Source organism: Mauremys mutica, chromosome 4 (genome assembly GCF_020497125.1).
Source record: "Mauremys mutica isolate MM-2020 ecotype Southern chromosome 4, ASM2049712v1, whole genome shotgun sequence".
NCBI classification, from domain to species: domain Eukaryota; kingdom Metazoa; phylum Chordata; order Testudines; family Geoemydidae; genus Mauremys; species Mauremys mutica.
This window is the reverse complement of record NC_059075.1, coordinates 142,480,042-142,502,370: the sequence shown is the minus strand read 5'-3', so window position 1 is coordinate 142,502,370 and position 22,329 is coordinate 142,480,042. Positions and strand designations below refer to the sequence as shown.

Genomic DNA, 22,329 nt, shown 5'->3' with positions numbered 1-22,329 from the left:
ATGCAACATCCATCAGGGTTGGAATCTGTGACCTTCACTGATCTGTGCCCTTGAGGGGAAGATAGGAAGGGAACTCTTCAAGATGAGGCTCAAGGAATTTCCTCCTCTGCCTCCTGCCTCCCTTTGGCACGTGCGTCTGGCACAAACTCTCCTTTCAAACCGGCCAGCTTGAGATGCCGAGCAAAGCATTGTCTTATGCTCCTTTCTTGGTGCATTTGCACAGGGAGTCGATGCATCTCCTCAGGGTCTTGCCTATAAAACTCCCAACGGGCAGCTAACTTGCTAGGGAGGGCAGTATAGATCAGGCCTCTTGTGGTTTGACTCTAACAAGACACTGCTCATAAGCACAGACAGAGTTTCCCATATTTTGAGCTAATGGGATCTTAATGGCCTGATTTTATTATTTGCTTTCCACAAACAAGAGCTTCCCTGTGTGAGGCTCTGAAAACTTTTGTGTTTGCTGCAAGGATCCGCTGTTGGCAATGGGAAAAGCCCAAGTGAGCAAAGGATATGAACCTCTTAGCTCTAATTGTGTCACTCACTTGCTTTCTAATCACAGCCATTGATTTCATAGCTATATTTAAAATAGTTTTCCAAGCAATTTGTTATCCAACCCCTACCCATCTCGTCCCAGCAAGTCTATTCATGGAGGAGAGACGTGCTTTCAAAGTGGAGCTTGGGATGTTTATTTTTGGACAGTAGAAGCAATTTTGTACTGCGTAGGCATCAGTCAGCCTGTGGGAGAGGTGATAGGCCCAGTTCTCCCCTGCCTGCCATCTCCTGCCGTCACTCGTGCAGAGTGGGCGTAAGCTATTACCACCACTGGGATGGCATGGAGAATTCTAAGTGGGGAGAAATTTACTCCTGCACTAGGCAGGTTTAAGTGGCTAAACCAGGTGCAATGCCACAGAGAATGGGGCCCTGGGAGTCAGGACTCCTAGGTTCTAGCCCAGTACTGAGATGGAGCCGTGTCTAGTAGGTAACAGGAAGCGACTAGGTGTTGAAACACCTGGGTTCTGTTTTTAGCTCTGCCACTAAGGTTCTGTTTGTCTTTGGGAAGCTCCCTTTTTCCCATTGCTCTCAAGTGGGATGGCATGAGGTTTAATTAGCTACTATATGGAGCGGCACAGGAGAACAGAATGACATCTTTCTATTTCATTCTTCTGTAGTATGGCAAAGTGAAATGCATACAACACAAGGCCTTAAAATGCTGATATAGTTAAGATTTTGTTCAGGTTGAGGTCTAGTTCACAAAGCATTGTGTTTAGAGACTTTAGTGGAACAAAAAATCCCAGAAAATACATTTAGAATGAGAACACCTGGTGGGAGACCTGGATAACATGCTAGCACTCTGCGGTCCCAGAAGGGCATAGCCAGACCCTGCTTTATCTGCACCCGTGCTGCTTTCAGCAGTAAGTGCTTTTCCTTTTCGGTAAGAAGAGCTGCAGTACCTTGCCTGTGGCACCAGAAGTCATGTGATGGCTCAGGGCCTCTCCACTCAGCTGCTATTATTGTTCCACACTCCTGCTCCCAACATACTTGTAAACACAGAATTTTGCAGAGAGAGAGAGAGAGACTACATGAGCAGCGGCGCAAAACTGCCATGAAAATTTAGCAGCCCAAGCACAAAATCTACTCATCTGCCCTTCTCTCTGACACCTGGTGTAAATGAAAATGAATAATATTTTACTCATCCATAAAAGAAGAAAATTACTCACCCCCAGCAAGAATTGTGTGAGGCTGTATGATGGCATGGTGTGGCCCAGTGTTCATTCATAGAAATGTAATTAACAAGAACACAGCAGACAGTGAAACAGGCATTTATACAATATTTGACAACACATCAATCTTAATCTTTTTGCAAATTCTCCATAACGTCTTCAGGCATAAATCCAGCTACCTGTTCCCTTCACTACTATATATCCTTGGACCTGACTCTGCTCTCACCTGCACTGGTGTAACCTGGAATAACACAGCTGAAGTCAATGGATTTGCCTGGTGTGAATCAGGAGTGAAAGGAGATTCAAGCCCCTAAATCTACAGAGCAGTTCTGACACCAGTAAAGGGTCATGGAAGAAATTCTCTCATGTCCAAGGGCTGATATGCCAAGTTCAAAATAGAGAAAGGAGAAATATTATTCCTTCATCTGGCATCAAACTGTGTTTGCTGATTCAGTGATCAAAGGCAGTTGCAGACATACAGTTTCTGCCCTCAACCAACTTCCTGTTGTACCGTACTTTGGATCCTAATATTCGCTCACTCAACTTCACACAGTGCTACTAAGAAGCAGCATCTAATGTCACCACCCATGATCACCTTACAAACTCTTCTTTTTGTATATTCAAAGACAACGTGAGATGCAAAACATTACCTGTGAGCGGACAGCCTGACAAGGTCTCTTTCTATCTGGAAAGTGTTTCGGCCTTCTTGTTGCCAATCAGAGCTGAAATCAGGAAGTGAGGAGGAGTGTGACCATGGGAAGGAGGAAAGGTGGAGAAGAAAAAAAGAAAAAGGTTCAGTGAGATTTTATGAACCTCAGGAAAAATTTTGGAGCTTCAGTTTGAATTTGAAGCAAAGTTCCTCATTTCATGCAACCAGAGGCTGCAGTAATAACAACAAAACAGCAACGGTTTGCGTAAACACCATACTTTACATGTGCTCGTCTCAGACACACCTCTCTCCTTGCACACTGCCTTCTCTCCCTCTCCCAGGGGGTAGGGTGACATCTTGTTATTCCCACTTTACGAAGGGAAAGCTGAAGCACAGAGAGCTCATTCTCTTCTCACACCAGCATATGAGAGAAATAATTCCTCTGAAGTCAATGGAGCTGAAACCATGTGAGAACAAGGTCTGGCCCAAACAGTTCCCTTGAGTTCTGAAGGGCACACACAGCAGGATAACAGCAGGAATAGTACCTAGGGGCTGGATTCCCGATTGCCTCGCACTGAAGGGAGTCACTTACACTTGTGCAAAGGCAACATAAAATGCTACAAATTAAATGGCACCAGTTCACTCTCACTTTGCACCAGCATAAGGCCCCAATTCAGCAAAGCACTTAAGAACATACTTAACTTTCATGGGACTTAAGCATGTATTTGAGTCCTTTGCCAAATCAGGAACTGAGCAACGCCACAATGTTCAAGCCAATGTAAACCCAGTCAGCTAGGATGAGGTGCCTGACTTCTCTTAAATCTGAGGTGTATGTAAGTCACTCTTCTGATCCAGAGCTGGTGCTTACCAGTGTCTGCACCTAAAGATTACAAAGAAGGAAATTGTGAGGCCTCAGCTACTTCACTTTCTGCCTCCACTCCTGACAACCATCCTCCAGGAGCATTAAAGATGGAGCATTTAGCACCTGGCTAAATTAATTGAGGCAGGAGACCTAATTGCCTGGGGTTGGTTTGGGCAGATGTCACCGAGGAAGGACAGCTGTGAGTTAATAATGCAATCACTGGTAACTGGATAAGAGAAGTGGGTTTTCATGTAATGCTGCTGTGATATCCAAGGAGGAATTATTCATCTCACAGCCTTGGTGGCCATCTGGCATGCAACAGCAATGCCTCCCCACCTCTGCTCCTTCAGGTGCTGTTAGCTGCAACGCATCCCGAAGCAGCTGTTTCAGAAAACCTCATTTCACAGCTCTTCCTATTAACTATTCCTCTATAATTAAATTTAAATGATAACAACACTTAGCCTTTCTATAGCGCGCTTCATGCTCTGGAAGCAATTGGAGGATGAGCCAATAATAAATATTTGTGTTCTGTTTCTCCACCCCACAAAGGACAAACAGATATGTTCCTTCAGGGTGACCTTGATTTTAGGCTAAGAGAAGGAAGCAGGAAAGAGAAAAAAGTGCAGCCTGCATGAGAGAGAGCACAGTATGTGTGTGTCTCCTCTCACAGTCTGTATGGAATTAGCAAAAGAAAACTGTCTGCTGAACTCCACACACAGGGTTAGAGTGGTTAACAATTTAACCAGGTAGAAAACAAGGCTTCCTCACCATTGATTAGCACCTCCTGAAAAAGGATGGTCTGGTGGTCAGGGCATTTGGCAAGGCAGCATCAAGAGATGTGGGTTGTACTGTGCCCCAAAATGTCTCTGTGCCTTTGGGTAAGCCACTTCGGGACTGTCTACACTGTAGCTGGGGGGTAGATCTCCCAGCTTGGGTAGATCTCCATGCACTAGCTCTGCTCGAGCTCACACTCTAAAAATAGCAGGGTGGCGACAGCAACTCGGTTCAGCCCCCAGAGTGCAGCCCCTCTGAAGATCCTCGGTACGTACCCAGGCGGCTCGCCCAAGCCACCGCCACAAGTGGATTGGTTGTACTGGGGGGCTAGTCCAAGTGCCCGCTGCCACACTGCTATTTTTAAAGCACTGACTCAAGCAGGGCTCATGCGGGTAGGTCTACCCGAGCTACGAATCACACCACCCTGCTTCCGTGTAGATGTACCCTCACTCTGCCTCTGTTCCCCATCGGTAACGGAGGGACAATATTTCCCTGCCTCACAGGGGTGTTGTGCAGAGGAATACATGAAGGGGTTCAGCTCTGAGGGTAAGGGGGTCCATGCAGTGTAGGAAGGGCACTGGGGGGATGCTGCCCGTATGACTGCATTGTCTGGAGCTGCTCTGAGCAGGTTGCAGCTGAGCTCAGGCCAGATTTTCAGGCATTCAGCACCCAGCTAGCGGGCTGAGCTCCCCTGAAATTCCAGCCCATGGGCGTGACAACTCCTGCAGCTGTATGAGCGTGGTCTATGTTGGTACCTTCATCATTGCTACTACTGAGAACCTGCAAGAGCTGGAAATATCTGACAAAATAAGCCCAACGTAGATCCTCCCAACTTGTAAGCCAAATCCTGAATTCTTCACTGGAGTTAACAGCTTCCTCCTTGCCCAGTAAATAGGCTGCAAGCTGGGAAGTATTGAGCAGATCCGACTCCCACTGAATTTAGGGCCTGCCCAATCAATTGGAAATAGGTGGAAGTTTTACCAGAGTAGCAGCTGGATGGTTTGTCCCTAATTCTCCAAACCTTTTCAGGCTTTCACATCAATAAAATAAATCCATAGGGTCAAATTCTGCTCTCACTTCTACCGGTGCAGCTCTGTTGGCTTCAGATTGTTTGCTTGACTGTAGCTCTGAGCCGAACTCAGCTCATAGTACCAAAATACCTTATCACACCGTGTGCTGACCTGCATTCCCATAGCAGAAGTAGAGGGGGAAGTAGCTGAATCTCCATGAGGTTACCCACAACCTCTTTCATTAGCATGTCACGTGCATTTCTGCAGCGCCTTTGGCAAAGCAGCGTGGCTGCATTTTGGACGTATTCTGGTGTGTTAGCTTTCACCACACTGCTGAGGCAGTGCTGGGAGAGGAAACTGTTTGTTAAATAAAACAGATGGATTTTAAAATAGCTCATCTACCATCCCGGTGTTTAGCGACAGAAATGAGGAAAGATAGCACACTAGAATATGACGTTAGAAATACAGTAGATGGGCTTCTGAATAGCTGGCCATCCCTTGCATTGCTTTCTAGTTTATTGAGCTGCCTTTGTGTCTCTCTCCAACTCCACACAGTGCAGCATTTCAGGCCGGATTGCTTGTTTCCTTCTAAGGTTCAGTTACATGCACTGCAGCTATTAGCACTGACATTTTTTCAGCATGTGGGTGAGCAATTGACTAGACAGAGGCAACCATAATGGAGGTAAAAGTTGAGCAAGCTTCCTACATGCACCTCTCCCAACGCATCTCAGTCCTGATAGGCAGCACCTCCAGATAGCCCTGCCATGTGCCATCACACAGCAATACCAATGTACCTCAGTGCTGACAAGCAGCTTCTGCTACTTCTGTCCTGAGGCTGCTCCTCACTTCAGGCCCCTACCCCTGAAATGTGCCTTCTTCCTAACCAGCAGCACTCCTGCTATTCCAGTTCTGGGACCTCACACAACTCTCTAGAGTCACCTTCATCCCAGTTTGTGGCAACCTGGCTATTCCAGTGCTGGGCGCCTTTTGAGAAGAGACAGCCAGTCACGCTACATTGGCTGGAGGTGGTGTGACTTGGGTAAACCTCCAAGTTCGCTGAACTTGTGACCCAAGGCAGGATTTGTCACACTAACAACTGGATCAAGGTACCTAGAAACAAAACGCTTCCTAAAAGGCTGTTTGCTAATGATTTCCACATTATAAGGAAACATTTAATGACGCTTCAAGCCCACTGAAGCAGGGCCATTTTAAAGACCATGTCTGAAATGAGAAGATTTACACTTGAATCACCCTAGATCTGGTCTGTTCATGACCAGTCACAGGATACGTTCGTTACTTTCCCTGCATACACAAGCGTGAATTAGACCTCAAAAGCTTCAAGGCCTTTTCCTTCACTTTGTAAATTGTCTTAGTTCTTCCAAAGATACTAGACACACAAACTAATTGGATAAAAATGAGAACGAGCCCTATCTTGTCTCCAAAACTCAAACCTGATTGAGTCGGTTCCATCTTGAGGTGCATCTAGTTAACTTTATTGTATGTTTATTTTAACTTTTGTGGCTTGTGCTTCTTGCTTTCAGTCAGGAACAGAAGCAGAAGCATCAAAATGGCTTGAGAGAAGTTGTTCAGTCCTCGAGATTGTGAATGAATTGGTACCTTTTTCTCCTACTTTCAGATGATTGATAGGTCTCTTCCCATTGCCTTTCTCCAGTGGGTATCAAGCCATCATGGTTTTGTTTAGTGACTCGTCATTCACTTCAGACATGCATTTTTGTTGTTGCTGCTTTTTCTCTAGCTTTGCTGAGAAAAGATTATCAAGCCAAAATCCAGAGGAAGAAACTCAATTTCTGCTTTGGGGAAAAGTTCGTGTCTCTGTCCAGCTGATGTGAAATTGTGAGCTGAGTGATTTTTTTTTCCATTTCAGAAAAGTAACAAAGCATTTATTATAAACATTGTTTCAGGCGTTGGCTACAAAGCATGGCTCAGCTGATATAATGATTCCTAAACTTCCTACAGCAGAGACATGGGAGGGCTTTAATTTACTGTGTGTATATGAAACTTCGCAGAATATACACCTGGAACATTCCTGCACTGTGATCTTTCAGAAGGCACAGCTTTGTCATTCGCATTGCTATACAGTTCCCTGTTTCCCTCATTCTATTAACTAATAAAGTCTCCTGCTTATCAGAGAAGAGGATGATTTTTTTATTAATTATTTTTGCATGTGAATTTAGTGCTGGTGAAAACATGGGATTGACATCCATGGAGATTAAAGCCCATAGGCCAGGTGCAGCACAGACAGCATTGGCTGATGCAAGTATGGATACCGCATTAGTAACCCCTTGCTAGCACACCTCACCCACATAAAAGGATAATTCCTTCTCCATGGCACACACTCACAGCCCCAGAATCTGCCCAGTTGTGCCAGTTCTTGGCATTAATGTCACGATGGAAATGGAGCGAGGTCATTGAACTAATAGCACATGGGCCCAGTGTGACCATCTTTTTGATGCAAAGTGAGTGGGTGTTTGAAATACCTGGTACCTCAATTGGGGTGACACCACCAAAATACATGCAGGCAACTGGGTATCCCCCTGTGTGCTTAATACTCCAACAAATATTTTATGCTGCAGGCAATAGCATTGTGAGCAAGCCACAAGTCCTGCAACAGAGTCATTGTAAGGCATATAATAGAACTGTGTTCATGAGACCATCATCCCAAGGAACAAATATGCTGCAGATGGGGGATTTGTTTTCCAGTGGCTTTTAGAGTTGTTTATGCCGACAAGCTGGGGCCTCGTCCCATCAAATACACCAACTTTCAGGGACCCCATGATATCCACCGGCTCATAAGCAGGCAGGAAGCTAAATCTTCAGTTACCGTGCCTTTAAAAGGCTTCATTTGCATTTGCAAAACTAAAGCTCAAATACAGCAAAGATATATCAGGCTGTTTAATCTTCTTATTTTATTGGCTGCATTTTATTATGCATTAAGATACAGTACCTGACTGACTGGTTCTCACTGCAACAGCTTTTATCACCATGAATATATTATAGCTGGGAAAAAATACATGCAGCATTTCAGGCAGAGGCAATCAGGATTCCCTTGTACTAACTCTACAGCATATGTCCATGCTGATTTCTCTCCCATGCAACACATCTGCTGCTACCACAGGACTCCAGCCAATATAGCTATCTCTGCCGTTCTGAATCCATCTAATTGATATTCTAGCTGTGACACTGATCTGCCCTTCTATGGGCAAACAGAAACGCTTCCTATCACCCAAATTACTATCTAGCAGACACACCCACGCAATTGCATAAACTCCAATCAGATGTCAATAATCCTCTGACTCATACCATGCTGGGGCATTGGATCTCTTGCCATTGCTATATCGGGACGCTTGTCATAACCATCTAACAGATGTTCTTGAAACTTGCATTTTTTTTTCCATTGAGGTGTAATGCCCAAAGAAGGGCTGATCTCCCCATAGGTAGGTGCTGTGAAAATGTCCGCTGCATGGCTCTATCTGTGCACCTGAATTTTGACCTATGACATCCCCTATTGTTTCATTCCAAGTTTGCCAGTAGCATGAAATCTGGTGTGGGAGGCCTTGTACCTTGCACATGTGTCCTCATGGACTAAAATGAGACAATCACATTCACACTTGTGACAAAGTCCACTTGGAGCTGAGGGCAGTAGTGCTAAAGCCCCGATCCACTATCCCACAGCACCACTAATTAACTTGTTCATGAGCCCCAGCACCATCCACCTACTAGTGCACGAGTGTGCTGTACCATGAGCTAAGAGTGAGCTAATCCATTGTGTTCTCTATTAATTAGCACACCAGCCCTCCACACGATCTGCACACCAGCACCCTATCACATTTGGCCAACTGTCCTCTGCTAAGTTCACCTTTTTAAGTGCAGGGTTTTCCTCTGCTAACAGCGATGACATCAGTTATGACGAACAATAATGTGAAGAGAGTGAGCTGTTAAGGCCTCAGACTAAGGTCCCCCCCTAAAATAACGGTAATGGAACTACTACTAGTTTTGCCCTTTATAACACGACAAAAATGGGAATTCTGTTGAAGGATGATCTGGTGGGATCACTAGCCAAGAATTCAGGTGAGCTGGGTTCACTTCCCTGCTCTTCTGCATGACCATAGACAAATAACTTTGTCTCTCTGTGCCTCAGTTCCCCATCTGTTAATAACAGCACTTCCCTCCCTCCCTGCAGTGTTGGGAGACTATGGGGATGGGGCCCATAGAAGTACCTTAGAAAGAATTGGGACTTGAACCTAAGGGTATGTCTACACTATGAAATTAGGTCGAAATTATAGAAGTCGATTTTTTAGACATCAATTTTATACAGTCGATTGTGTGTGTCCCCACTTAAGACCATTAACTCGGCGGAGTGCGTCCACAGTACTGAGGCCAGCGTCGACTTTGGGAGCATTGCACTATGGGTAGCTATCCCACAGTTCCCGCAGTCTCTGCTGCCCATTGGAATTCTGGGTTGAGATCCCAATGCCTGAAGGGTCAAAAACATTGTTGCGGGTGGTCCTGGGTACATGTTGTCAGCCCCCCTCCATGAAAGCAACAGCAAACAATCATTTCTCGCCTTTTTTTCTAGGTTCCCCGTGCGGATGTCATACGACGGCAAGCATGGAGCCTGCTCAGCTCACCGGCACCGTACGTCTCCTGGGTGCTGGCAGACGTGGTACTGCATTGCTACACAGCAGCAGCTCATTGCCTTTTGGCAGCAGACAGTGCATTATGATTGGTAGCCATCATCGTCGTCTCCTCGGTGAGGTCTGTCAGGGGCGCCTAGTCAGACATGGGTGCTCCTGGCAGACCCCGGTGAGGTCTGTCAGGGGCGCCTGGACATAAATGGGAGTGACTCCAAGGTCATTCTCTTTTTAACTTTCGTCTCCTGGAAATTCAGTCCTGCCGGCAGTTGTACTGCACCGTCTTCTGGGGAGCAGCCAGGAGACGACGATGGCTAGCAATCGTACTGCACCGTCTTCTGGCGAGCAGCCAGGAGACGACAATGGCTAGGAATCGTACTGCACCATCTTCTGGGGAGCAGCCAGGAGACGACGATGGCTAGCAATCGTACTGCACCGTCTTCTGGCGAGCAGCCAGGAGACGACGATGGCTAGCAATCGTACTGCACCGTCTTCTGGCGAGCAGCCAGGAGACGACGATGGCTAGCAATCGTACTGCACCGTCTGCTGGCGAGCAGCCAGGAGACGACGATGGCTAGCAATCGTACTGCACCGTCTTCTGGCGAGCAGCCAGGAGACGACGATGGCTAGCAATCGTACTGCACCGTCTTCTGGCGAGCAGCCAGGAGACGACGATGGCTAGCAATCGTACTGCACCGTCTTCTGGCGAGCAGCCAGGAGACGACGATGGCTAGCAATCGTACTGCACCGTCTTCTGGCGAGCAGCCAGGAGACGACGATGGCTAGCAATCGTACTGCACCGTCTGCTGCCAGCCTAAGACGTATAAGAGAGATGGAGTGGATCAAAACAAGAAAGAGACCAGATTTGTTTTGTATTCATTTGCTCCCCCCTCCCTCCCTCTGTCCTTCCATGAAATCAACGGCCAACAATCGTTTTGGTGAGGTCTGTCAGGGGCACCTTGAAAAGTTTAATGGAAATTCAGTCCTATCTGGAATAGTGGGAGGAGGGATAGCTCAGTGGTTTGAGCATTGGCTTGCTAAACCCAGGGTTGTGAATTCAATCCTTGAGGGGGCCATTCTGTGTGACAGTTGCGTATGTTTCTTCTTGATGCAAACCTGCCCCCTTTGCTGTTTTTAATCCCTGTAAGCCATGTCATCAGTCAACCCTCCCTCAGCGCTGCTGCAGGTCTCTGTTATAGCCTCTGTCTTTCATGCCCTTAAAGATTTTTTCAAATGTTTGAGCATTTTGTCTTTTGGAACGGAGTTCTGATAGCATGGATTCGTCTCCCCATATAGCGATCAGATCCTGTACTTCCCATTCAGTCCATGCTGGAGCTCTTTTGCAATTCTGGGACTCCATCATGGTCACCTCTGCTGATGAGATCTGCACTCACCTGCATATCGCCATGCTGGCCAAACAGGAAATGAGATTCAAAAGTTCGCGGGCCTTTTCCTGTCTATCTGGCCAGTGTATCTGAGTTGAGAGCGCTGTCCAGAGCGGTCACAATGGAGCACTCTGGGATAGCTCCTGGAGGCCAATACCATCAAATTGTGACCACACTACCCCAAATTCGACCCGGCAATGTCTATTTCAGTGCTAATCTCGTTGGGAGAGGAGTACAGAAATCGATTTTAAGAGCCCTTTAAGTCAGAAAAAAGGCTTTGTCGTGTGGACAGGTGCAGGGTTAAATCAATGTGATGCTGCTAAATTCGACCTAAACTCGTAGTGTAGACCAGGGCTAAGAGTCTTGACTCCCATCTCTGGCTGCTCTAATTCAAGAGCACCCTCCATCCCAGAGCTGGGAGCAGCTGCTGTGACTCCGAGTGCTCTGCTCCAGACACGAGAAGGCACTGCCTTTTCTAGTCAGAGCCAGTCTTAGTCATGAATGAATTACTGGCTCTGTTCATGGTTCGGAGATGCAATAGGCAGGAAATGGACCAGGGCCAGTTTCCTTTCCCAAGGGGGAGAGAGGCAAAGAACACAGAGGGCCTGGGCTACATTTTGCACCGCTGGAGCACATTTCTGCCGTGCTGGATGGCAAGGATGTTGTTCTTGGGCTGTGGGTGGGTAAGCTTTGCCAGCAAGAAGGCCAGTGGCCCTCAGGCTACTGCACTTCCACTCCCTCTGAGAGACTCTTCTCTTCCATTTCACACAGGAAAAGCAGTTGCTTCAGGACTGTCCTTGTGGGGGCGACAGGGTCTGATCTGCGTGCTTCCTAACTGGCCTGGTTTGTGGTGCTGAATACAGATGAACGTGCGGGTGTGAATGAAGCTCTGACCTTTCTCGCCCATCCAGTGAGGGGAAAGGCATGGAGGTGAGCTGGGCTGCATCTGTCATTTACCATGGAGCCATCCTCCCTTTTCCTGCTAGCAAATAAATAAAGACTCTCAGAGCACACTTCTCCACAGAGCAAGGCTATTTGGTTCACCTTCAGCAGCTCCTTCACTCACTCATAGAGGATCCGCTTTCCAAGTATTGAATACAGTTACATTACACAGCGTGCAGCCGCCTCTCCTCACAGGCCCCGTGCGCCCCCTCCCCCCAGCTTTGCTGCAGCGCTCCGGACTGACTGCAGCAGAAACGTAATCCGTTTAGTGACTGCAGCGAGTGGAATTGAAAGTGAACTCTCTCAGGCTCTGCTATGCTCAGCATGGAGGGGTCGGGGCCCGCAAGGATGCAGGATGTTCAATGCATGATTTTTTATTAAAAACAAAAACAAAACAAAAAAAGGAAGGAAGGGAATTGTAGTGTGGGCGGAAGGCACTGGGGTTTCAGCCCTAGAGAATGAAATGCACTGGCGGCAGAACAGGCACAGTAAAGGCAGACACTTCCCCAAGCCTGGCGTAGAGGGAGCAAGTCGTGGGGTACGCAGGTCATTCAGTGTCTTGGTCTATGAATTACTGTGGCCATGTCTATGCGGCAACTGCTACAGCAGCACAGTGGTGGCACCGCAACTACGCCACTGTAGCACCGTCGTGCAGACCCTTCTTCCATCGACAAAAGACATTTTTCCATTGAAGTTGTGCATCCAAGAGGCAGTAGCGAGGTCGATGGAAGGCTCCATCTGTCAGCCCAGCCAGGGCTACAACAGAGGCTAGGTTGACCTAAGTGTGGTGCTCAACGTGTGCAATTTTTCGCAGCACAGGTAGGTGGATCTAATTTTTAAGCATAGATTAGTCCTGAGCATCTCTCCCGTGAATGCCAACCAGGGTGCTATTTAATGCTGCTTGTGATACGGACATAAATAAAAGGACACCGGGGATCTAACGACCTGTCTATATCGGGGACATTTGTACTGGTGCAGTGTATCTCCAGTGGGGTATACACTGGAATAGCTACACCAGCACAAATACCCCTCTCTTCCACTCCCTGCATAGACAGACCATAAGAGAGGGACACAAGTTGAACAGCTGGAAAAAGTCACTAACAGGCAACTCTTCTAGGCTGTGGAATAGTCTTTCTAGGGACGTGTGGAAAGCTCCATCTCTTAGACCCTTTAAAATTGCACGGGACAAAGCATTAGATAACAATGCTGGCACCAAAGTCTTGCACTGTGATGAATGCATAACAGGAAACATCGTGCCTGATTCATCTTTCCTTTGCTGCAATTTTACACTACAGTAATTCCATTGACTTGGAGCAGAGTCACTCATGAATTGCATCAATGTGAGACGAGAATGGGGCCCCGACATTTTAAGTAAGAGCACTCCAGAATCTCATTGATTGTATTTATGTTGATTGATCCTTATATATATTAATGAGAGGTAGACTTCTGCTTGATCACAGCTACTCTCTAGCTAGCAGTATAGTCTCTGGAAAGGCCAAATGATAGACACTCTGCTCCTCATTTGTCATGCAGTCAATATCACCCACACTCTATAAACAGGAATAGTCTCGAGAAGTCCTGGGCTAAAAGAACCTTTTTATTTTGCTAGAAACAGTTTAAAAAAAAAAAAAAAACCTTAAAAGCCAAGTGATATTTGCTCAGCGTTATGTCAAACAAGGTTCTGGATACGGTGTGAAATGAAGCTGCAGCTTTGTATTCCAGGCATGTTTGTGCTGAGCTCTGCTTAACAAGTGCTTAAATAGTCCCCAATTAATCTGTAACTCATTTTTGCCTTGTAAAATGCATGTTGAAGTCGAGGGAGCTCTAAGTTAAACAGTGAATATTTGCTGTCAGAGAAGAGGAAATTATTTACTATGCCTAAACCAATATTTAGAGAAGGAATATGGAAAATGTAGTGCAAGTCAGAGGGGGAGCACATAAAGTGTGTGGGATAGCGTAGACCAATGGTTAGAGAAGGGGGGTGGGCGCAGGACTCATGGCTGAAAAGCTCACGGGAGTGAGCTTACTAGTGGGATTTTGACTACATCCTGATTTCTAATCGGCCAGAGACACCAGTGAGGAATCTTTTCTTGGGGAATTTAAATATTTCCACCTGTGGACCCAGCTGGCATTAGAACTGCAGAGAGGTTTGCTAAAAGCATCCACTGTCCACATATATAATCGTCACATGTTCTAAGCATTGTCCCAATATTCATTAATCCTCCCAGCAATGGTAGGGGAGTGGGCAGCATTAACCTTATTTTACAGATGGGTAAACTGAGGCACAGAGTGTGAAGGCCTGATTTACAGCGGTGCTGGGCACCTGCTGCTCCCATTGGTTGGAGCAGGAGGTTGGGGGCTCACGGCTCTACCGTCTAGATCACACTGCCACTCAAGCACAAAGAGAAATGAAAGGCACTTTCTCCAACCTAAAAAATAATAATAAATAAAATAAAAAATAAAATCACAGGGCCTCAGCTGCTCTTCAGTGTACTAGGAGGCCTCTCAGTTCATCTGAACCAGTTCCGCAGGCCCTAGCTGGCCAGCCTGCCGCCCATGCCCAGAGGTTTTCTGATAACTCAAAAAACTGATCAAAAGTCAGAAGGTGCCTAACGTGACAGGGAGGCCCTGACTCAGTGCCCACTGAAGCTAATGGGAGTAAGTCTAGTGATTTCCAAGGGCATTGGATCAGGCCCTGAATGCGGTACAATTGGTCTGGCCGTGCACTCAGGGGAGCACAGGGACTGATACCTCCATACTCCCGGGCCAGTGCACTGTGCCCCAAAGAGTGAGGAGGAGGCAGGTCCCCGGCTCTGGTGTAGCCTACTGGTCAACGTGTCATGCATCCCTCATGCATCCGGTCTCAGAGTAGACTCTCCGCTGGCGCATCACCTTGTGTTTCAGTGTGGGCCCCCAGGCTCTCCTCACTTGGCTCCCCCTACTGGTTGGCGGCCCATACCCCGATAGGGGTGACGGGCATGAGTGAGTGAGACTGACAGTTGCTCCAGGCCTGCAGCGGTCTACTTCTTTCTCCTTACTTTGCTCATCAGCCTGGTCACATATGGTTCTGCCTCTTTTAGGGTATGCCTATAGCCTATAGGGTATGCAGTCTCAGGCCAGGTTTCCAGCCCAGCAACAGATTTCAGTCCTTTCCAGCCCTTATTTGCTGGGCTTCCATGCCACCACCTTTGTCATTGGGCTGGTAGGGGAACTCACAGCCTCCCTCTGCTCTCCAGGCTAGGGACCCTGCAATAAACAGCTACGGTCTCCCTGTTCAGACCCACTGCTTCCTCCCGACTCAGAGACCTTTCCAGCAGGGCCTTCCTCTGTGCACAGGCGGGATTATGTCATTTGCCTTAAAGGGGGCAGTACATCACATACAGAGCAAAACAGAATCCTCTAAGACTGGAGTAAGGAGCTGGCTTTTCCTCTGTATATCATAGAATCATAGAAATGTCCGCAAGAGTACATCAAGTCCAGCCCACTGTGCTGAGAGAGGACCAAGTGAACCTAGATATTGGCATATGCCATTGGTAAGATCATTACTGGAATACGGTGTCCAGTTCTGAGGCTACACTTTAAAAAGGGTGTAAAGAAATTGGAATAAATTCAGAAAAGAGCCACAAGCATGTTACCAGGTGTGGACAAACGTATCTTACAGAGAGATACTTGAGGAGCTCTCTCTAGTTAGTTTGCCAAAGAGAAGGTTAGGAGGTGATTTGATCACGGTCTATAAGTGGTGAGAAGATTTCTGATCATAAACACCTCTCTAATCTAGCAGACAAAGGTATAAAAATGTCTCAAAGGATGCAGTTTTTTAAAAGTGAGGATAATTAACCCTTAGGATGGATTACCCAGGGCTGTGGTGGATTCTCCATTGTTTGACTGCTTTAAATCTTCCCAAAACATATGCTCTAGTTCAACTACAAGTTATTAGGCTTGTTGCAAGAATCACTGTATGAAATCCCATGGTCTGTGTTGTGCAGGAGGTCAGACTCGATGATCACATTGGTTCTTTCTAGACATAAAATCTATTACTCAAGCATCCAAGAGTTTTAATGAAGGGCTTTGTATGATGTCTTTAAACTTTCCTCTGTTCTTTGCAATCAAAGACAGCGTTTCAGGGCCAGTTTAAGGTGGCTATTAATCACCCATTTGTCCAAGTGACCCTACTATTTTGGGAGCTGATTAAAATGTTTGCCTCTGGTAGCCTAGTAACCTGCAATGCTATGATTTATTCATCTACAGCATTATCTTCCATGGTCCCTTGATTGCATACTTGCCAGACGTATGGTAACGTAGCTGCCTTGGAGAGACTTCCTCCCTTAATGACGCTGGGCAGGCAGATGCTGGGCAGGCAGTGGGAGATGGGATTTCCTCAGCAAATTAAACTTCCAGAAGATAAGGAAATCAAACATTTGCTGGCGTGCAGCAAACAGCATAATAAAAGGCACAGGGCTGCTAAATGCCACAGAGACCTTTTGTTCCATGGAAGCCTCACTCTGTGTCAAACACAGAACTCAGATATGAATTCTGGGGCCAAATTCTGCACTGGAGCCAATGTACTGGTGTAACTGAGAGTCTATTGGATCCATAAGGCCTAAGGCCTGACTGTGCAATCATTAGTCAGGCATATGGATACTTATTCACCTGAGTAGTCTCCGAAATGATGCAGCAACCCATATGTATGTTGTCCACAGACTTTGTCCCATCTCAGATGAACACCTAAAGCTGCTTCCCTGAGTTGCTGCAGCAGCAACACAGACCCCTGAACTTCAGACTTAGCCGGGAAGAGTTTTTCATTTTGCCTTTGGGGCGGATCGTCGTCATCTCCTGTCCAGGGGTGGCTCCAGGCACCAGTGCACCAAGCGCGTGCCTGGGGCAGCAAGCTGCAGGGGGCGGCCTTTTGCGGCTTGCCTGTGGGAGGTCCGCCAGTCCCGCGGCTTCAGCGACAATTTAGCAGTGAGTATGCCGAAGGCGCGGGACTGGCGGACCTCCCGCAGGCACGCCACCGAACCCGCGTTACCAGCGGACCTCCCACAGGCACACCGCTGAAAGCAGCCTGACTGCCGTGCTTGGGGCAGCAAAATACATAGAGCCGCCCCTGCTCCTTTCAAAGCCACCGAGGTGCTTAGCACCTTGCAGGATTAAGCCTGGTGTTACTGGGGCCCAGTCCGACAGGGCGTTGAGCCACTGACTTCCCTGACTCAGGCCATTGTCACTCACATCTCAGCATTAATGGACTGCGTTTCCGCTCCGAAAATGAGTAAAGCTAAAATTAGCAGGTCCCCCCCCCCGAACTTTAGGCAGCATCACAAAAGAGGAAGGACCCAAGGGAATTAGTGATGCCTTATCTTGCTGTATTTCAGGACACACATTCCCCATATTTCTTCTTTAGCAAAACCTTAATGATTGTGCCTTCACCATCTCCCATAAATACAGCTAGTCCATCACCTTGCAGGCTCCTTATTGGGCTCTGGTGTGCTATAAAGCTGTGCAAAATGGGCACTAAATCCCATTCACAGGCCCCGAACAAATGTTTCACTATTATTTAGCAGGCAATCCATGTGGTTTTAATTCCCCTCCACTTAGAGGGAGTATGTTGCAATTTCCCCAAAGCCACCCTAACCTATAGCAAGCGCTTGATGCATTTTTATGAGGCTCAGAGATATATCATTGAGAAAACTGATTGTGAGCAATCTATTTCCCTAAACATTGCTGCTGAAGTCTTGGCAGTGAGTGAGATTAGCAAAACTGAGTTTTCTTCTCCACTGAAGGGAGTGTGCGTGTGTGGCGGCAAAGAGATTTTTGGGTTTTTTTTAACTTAACTGTGTTTTAGAGGAACAGTGCCCATAGTCAAGATGCTTGGAGATGAAAGGAAATTGACAAAGCCTCGATTTCTGATCTACATAACGGAAAGGACTGGATCCAAAAGGCAGACATTAAAAATACAATGATATAAACAGCGTTTCCTTCCCAGAGAGCTTCCCTGGCAAACTCAGAACACTAACAAATTCTCAGAGATCAGGGTGCATCCAGCTTATCTTCCTGTTTGCACAGGGACCACTCCTGAAAGGTGCGGCTGAGCTCTCTTTGAGATTCATAGGAGTTCCACACACTCCAGACCTTTTCAGGATCAGAACTTTGGAAACCAATTTGCTTTCATAAGTGCCTGTGGTGTTACCAAAAAAACCCTTCCCCCTGCTTCACTACTCACCATCCTCATATATGATGTCTCTATTTTCTTCCCAGTGGAAATTGTTGCTGGTATATATGTGTATAGATGGTTGGACCGGCTCATCTCTTTGTACTCAGAGTCAGGTTTAACTTTCTTATTATAAAATATTTATTGCCCCAATACCCCCAGAAACTAGCTGACTATGAAATGAATGTTTCTGTTGCCAGGGACACCACCACTGGATAGACTTATCCAGCTAGGGTTAGGTTTTCAAAAGTGCCTAAATGACCTAGGAGCACAAATCCGCATGACTTTCCATGGGATTTGTGCTGCTAGGTCACTTACACCTTTGAAAATTCCACCACTAGGTTCTTATCTAGCACTTGGCACCTTGGTATCTGAGGGATGGGAGTCAGGACTCCTGGGTTCTATATTTGCTTCTGCCAAAGACCGATTATGTGCTCACATGGCGCAAGTCACATAACCATTTGGGGCTCCAGTTGGCTCCCCATGTAAAACAGGTATAATAATAATAATACTTTCCTACCATGCTGAGGAGTTGTGGGGTTTTCTTATTCATATTTGTAAATCACTTTCACACAAAAAGGCTACATACATTTAAATGACTACTGTTAGGCAGCAAGAAGGTTGTGTAGCCACCTGTGAAGAAACAGACCCAGGAAAACACTTCTTTCAGTTATGGCTGTGTAAACCCAGTGTGATTCCAATTAGTCCCCCCAATTTGAAATCATTGGGGCTACACTGTATTTACACGGGTAAAAGTGAGCACTCTCCTAACTAAGCATTTCATTCAGAGTATTATTTTGGGCTGGAGGGAAGCATTTTAAAAGATATGCAGAAGAAACATAAGCCTCGAGGCACTCAGATACTATGGTGATAACCATGGTATCAGAACCTAGAATAATATAGAATAAAATAGAATCATTACCCTTTCTTGATAATTGCTATTGTGAATAATAATATCTAGCTCTGATATAGTGCTTTTCAGCAGTAGAATTCAAATGCTTTACAAAGGAGGTCAATATCGTTATCCCCATTTTACAGATGGGAAAATTGAGGCACGGGGCAGGGAAGTAACTGCCAGTGGCAGAGCTGGAAATAGAATCCAGGTCTCTGAGGCTCTGTCTAGTACTCTGGCTGCAGTGCCTCCCTGGTGGCCTAACCTAAGAATGCAAGTCAGAGAGCTGAGCCTCACTGCGCAGATAAATAACACAAAGACACTGCTTGTCCCACAGGCCTCAGAATCTAAGAAGTAGACAAAACATGACCGGTGACTACGTAGAGAAAGGGAAGGGTGGGGAAACATCTGGTCAATTCCTGCAATGCGGACTCACGCCTGACTCAGGCTAAACTCCTACTGAAGTTAACAGGGGAGTGTCATAAATTGTCAAAGTGAGCCAAGTCCTGGCAAAACTTTAATGGGAGGAGGAATCCGCTGAGCCGTGTATAGGAAAGCAGGGGAAAATCTCAAGGTTGCAGAGAACGCTGGGCTTAGAGATGAGCAATGTGATTTGGATAAAATAAGAGCAGAGTTAATTCTTGAACCCAGACGCTCATCAAAATTGTTTTGAGGCTTAATATAGTTCAGATCACTTGTTCCCCTTTATTGTTCACTTCCAGGCACCTCAGCACTTCCTGCTTGTGACCAGGACCAGAAGCAGAAATGCCAAAATATCATATGAGAAGTTTGCTTTTGCAAAATGTCTGGCCATGTTTTGCAGAGGGCCTGGATAGTTCAGAAAAGAGCTGGAGAGCATCTGAATTTCTGGCTGCTTCTCTGGCACAATCACACCAAGCTCTGTCCATCATTAACTCAGGCCTCCTGTGTTTATTAAAATATTCATTTTTTATTTAGCATTTACATTGCCCAGAGGCTCCGGTCAGGCTCTGGTCCCAATTATGCTAAGATGTGGAAGTACATAATTTTTCTCTCCGGCTAGCCAGACAGCAAAGCAGAGTCCTCTGAACAAGGGAAAGGACAGAATATTGGAATGCAAAGGTTCTGCAGCAGCTGGGCCTGGAGAACTTGGAAAGTTTGACTCTGGATGCAGTCAGTGGGAGTGGCAGACAGAACTGTGCAGAGGGAACCGGAAGGTGGGGAATGACTGTTGAGAGGCAGAGTCTGAAGCAAGTCAAGAAGGCAGCAGAGTGAGAACCACCACTGAAGAAAGGTGAAGAGGAAGCACAGTGCATGCGAAGAAAATGGTCAGAGCCTTGAAAATGAGCTGACGAAAGAAAAAGGGATGGACCCAAAGAAGAAACCAACAGAATCGGAGCAAGTGAGAGCAGAGAAAGTGGGAGAGGAAGAAAAACAGATGGAGAAACCCCACGTGAGAAGGTAAGTGAGCCCCTGGTTACTATCGCTCAGTGCTCTGAATGCGTGTGAAGAGCTTGCATTGCTGCTGGACTTGTCCTTTGTTTACATAATGATCATTGTCAGTGTTTACCCAGTGTATTTAATGGAGCACATGTGGCAAAGAGCGAGGGAGGGTCCAGAACATGACATCATCCACTGTAAAAGCGAATGCTCCTTCCATGACCAGTGACAACTGTTGTTTGCTTCTCTCTGCAGGAAACAGCAACCGGTGTCTCCAGGTGTGAGCCTGTATCATGGAAAAGCGATGATATTAATTAACAATCTCGGTCCCAAGGCCCAGACAGCCATTTGACATGAGAGGTGTTTACACCGGCCTTTCTGCAATGCATCTAGGTATCTCCAGCAGCATCAACGAGCTTTAAATCAGGCCCCGTCTCCTGTTGAACGGAATTAGATCCACTCCTATTATTTTTGCTTAGTCCATAAATCCCTTTGTTAGCTGTGGGGTTTTTGAAGGCTTTTGCCCCTTCATTTGTGCAACTCACTGGCAGTGGGGAAGGGGAGGGAACTACCTCCAGGGGATTTTGCTGCACAACTGCAAAATGAAGCAGAATTGTCACAAATTTCTTGCTGGAGCAATTAAATATTCAGGGCAAATTCTGAAATACTGTGCCCAGGCTTGTTTGCATAGTCAGGTTACGTGATTGTGCACGGAAGGAAAGAGCTCTTCCACAGAGATTTCTGATCTGCTGAGATGAGGGGCTGAAATCTCCTGAAGCCAGCTCAGGAGATGTCAGGAGATTTCTAATCTGAAACCCTAACACTGGTTCATCCTCAAGACCACACCCCAGGCCCTAGTTTTAATTTAATCTGGATCTACATGGGGATCCAGCTGCCCCATCCTAAATCTGTTTGAGTTCTTACATCATGCCCATCACTAGGATGTATGAGCAGCTGTGTGGTACCTGAGGGAATAGTTCTATCAGACATACGTTTCCAAGGTAAGGACAGTTTAGAAGGATGTTGCAGCAAGTCTCCCATACAAGATGTTTGGGGTCTGAGTATAGTCCCTGTCTGAACTTCCCATGCATCGAAGGAACAGCGGGAAGGGCGTTCTTGGCTGCCACCGCAGCAGACGTTTACAACAGCCCCATGATCATATTGACCTGCTCTTTCCACCACCTCTGCATCCAAAACGGAACTTGCTCTGATCTGTTCTTTAACTCCCCCACCCTGGGGAGCCTGCATCTGCATCCGCCTCCTGCTGCTGCCGCCCCACTGGCTGAGGCAGCATGTGTGCCTGGGTGTTGGCTCAGAAGGGTTTTCTGTGTGCAATCCTGGCACTACTTTGTGTTAAAAGTGAAGAGCTCCATGCGTTACGGTTACTGTCAGCCGGTTGCAGCTGCCAGCATCATGACTTATTAGCTGAGGAGCTGGGCAGTGGGTGAGCAGCAGCTCCTCCAGGAGCACGTGCCAGCACTATTATTCCGAGAGACAGCAATCCAAGGAAGCAAAAATAATGTGGAAGCATTGCTATCTGCTGCTGTCTTCATTCCCTTTGAGTGCACACAATGGATTTCAGTCCCTTGCCTCTGACCTCAGGCATGGGGTGAAGACTTCATCCTTCAGTGCATCACACATGGGTTTAGTTAACACTCTTTGGCCCAGGGTACAGAATCAGAGCAGCACTTGGCTTTGTCTAATGCTGTGCACACACAGTATCCCAAAGAATCGTTACTAAAGCAGTGAGCTACATATTGGCAGAGCAGTGGCTGAGCAAATGCAACAGCCATACTGAATTCAGCAACTGTAGCCGGG

At 46.8% G+C, this 22,329-nt stretch overlaps 1 long non-coding RNA gene across 12 annotated transcripts in view; it reads left to right on the top strand.

The window, feature by feature from the left end:
- The window catches only part of LOC123369539, a 42,842-nt gene that overhangs the window by 6,890 nt on the left and 13,623 nt on the right, over positions 1–22,329 (top strand). For 4 of the 12 annotated variants that reach the window (XR_006579078.1, XR_006579077.1, XR_006579081.1 and 1 more), the window contains exons 3-6: positions 11,825–12,814; positions 13,291–13,366; positions 19,815–20,532; positions 20,767–20,904. This is a non-coding gene — a long non-coding RNA (uncharacterized LOC123369539). Of the gene's footprint in view, positions 1–6,772; positions 6,871–9,613; positions 9,701–11,824; positions 12,815–13,290; positions 13,367–19,814; positions 20,533–20,766; positions 21,171–22,329 lie in introns of those variants that run through there. The other 8 variants (XR_006579084.1, XR_006579075.1, XR_006579085.1 and 5 more) reach the window with 6 other exon arrangements.